Below are 1,897 nucleotides of genomic sequence, written 5' to 3'. Positions count from 1 at the left end.
CCTAAAATGTAACTCTTCTTGCATTATTGTGGCAAAATTCACAGCTACGTTCCTGATAATTTTCTTTAATTTCACACTTTAATCTGAGTATTATGAAGCAGAAAGAGCACTGATGTTGATTGATTGTTTTAGAAGATCAACAAAGCATGGAGATGGAGTAGATAAATGACAGCATGGCAGCATTTTGTAACAAACATTTTATTTTTCATCAGGCTAACATCCTGGTATAAGTACAATATCATTACATAATTTAATGAAATCATTTGAATGAGTCTGTAAATGTGCACACATAGAATGGGCATAGATGTAAAACTCATCTGTGGTGGGTGCATTTCTCAAATAATTCTAGTCCAATGAAAAAATGACTTCACTCAAAATCATGAGCCCGTGTGTTTAGATGTTACGGCTACTACTGCAAATGTATTTGTGAGATGGTATGGTAGTATGACTAGTATGACAGACTTTAGGCCCCTTTTCAAAGATGAAAGGTGAACCTGAGGAATTTCTCTCTGTGCACTGATTAAATCACAATTACATGACTGCTAGTTTCAAACTGCTATATGTAGACTGATAGAACATTTCCATTGATTATATTATGGATATTGTATTATTCTGAATGTCAAAACCATTTTTTTGACATTTTGCCATGTTACATCATGCTTGAATTGTGTATTTTCAAAAGACATGTTTTATTTAACATACAAATCAATTCCATACACCAATTTGATTGCAAAACAGCATGTGACGTCATTAAGCACAGGTTTTTAATTCGCTTTAAAGCTGTTGCAGCTTCATTCGCATGAGTTTTTATTTAACCAAACTTCACATAATTTGATTGACAAATGGATGGAAACTTAGCTATAGTGAAATGGGATTTGGGGAGTTTTCATTGTTTTTTCATTTCATTGTTTAACACAATTGCCGATTAAAATAAATCTGCTGTGAGCGTCGTTCTCACCCGGCGCTAGGGTTTGTGCTGGCTGGGTTTGGATTGCTCTGAGTTGACAATAGTGCCTGGCTGCTGGGTACCTGTGGATGTGTTGTGTCCTCGGGGCCTTTGTCCGCTCTCATCCTGACTGAAGTCCCTTAGCAGCGGGAAGTTAGGCAGAAAAAACAGGGTGGGATAGCTGGCTAAATTAGCATTAGATTTGTCTTCTATCTATGGGTGGGTTAGCACTGGGCTGTTTAACGTTAACTGTACCTTGATCCAAACAATTACCTATACTTAACTTAATGAACGTGTTGAACGATGTTTTAACCTTAAAGCATTCCCAACCGAGGAAAAGCAAGAGTACTTACTTGTCAACATATAAAATAACTTAAGCTGGATCAATAAATATTGAAATGTATCAATAAATAAGGTCTCTACTCTCTAAGTGTTGTAAGTGGCATGTAATCAATGACAAAATAATGCTGTGTGGCATAAATCAAGCTGTATTACAGTTACTGAGTATTATTCTTCTATGACGACGTATGATTTACAATTCCTCTCAAACGTATCATCCGGGTCCCTGTGTTTTGATGGAAGAACCACAGGTGTCAAAGGTTTTACAAAGCCACCGACAGGCAGCTAAATGAAACGGCCCGTTAAAATAAAATAACAGATTTCTCTGGGTTTGAACGTCATTGGAAACATTTGGGATAGTGTAAGGAAACAAATCAACAAAATATATTACATTTTTTTGGACATTTTAATGCAGAAATTTTTCCATATTGTACCTTTAATATCTGTAATAAAGTTATATATTACAGCTCCAAGAAGGAGGAGAAATGAAGTAAGCTTTCCCCTTCCGTTGAGAAACTGACAGTTTATATCAATAGTAATAATAATAATAATAATTTTATTTGACAGGGACAGTGTACATTAATCAACATTACTGTAAATGCACCAGAATTA

At 35.3% G+C, this 1,897-nt stretch overlaps 1 long non-coding RNA gene across 1 annotated transcript in view; it reads right to left on the bottom strand.

Annotated features, from left to right (window-relative positions):
* Window positions 1-1,035: 1,035 nt before the first annotated feature.
* The window catches only part of LOC117955519, a 12,993-nt gene continuing 12,131 nt past the window's right edge, over window positions 1,036-1,897 (bottom strand). Inside the window, exons 2-3 of the long non-coding RNA XR_004659073.1 lie at window positions 1,220-1,224; window positions 1,036-1,159 (exon numbers count right to left, since the gene is read on the bottom strand). This is a non-coding gene — a long non-coding RNA (uncharacterized LOC117955519). The remainder of the gene's footprint in view (window positions 1,160-1,219; window positions 1,225-1,897) is intronic.

The sequence above is a fragment of the Etheostoma cragini genome, chromosome 13 (genome assembly GCF_013103735.1).
Source record: "Etheostoma cragini isolate CJK2018 chromosome 13, CSU_Ecrag_1.0, whole genome shotgun sequence".
NCBI lineage: Eukaryota > Metazoa > Chordata > Actinopteri > Perciformes > Percidae > Etheostoma > Etheostoma cragini.
Note: the sequence above shows the minus strand (reverse complement) of the source record. Positions and strands in the feature narration are given on the sequence as shown.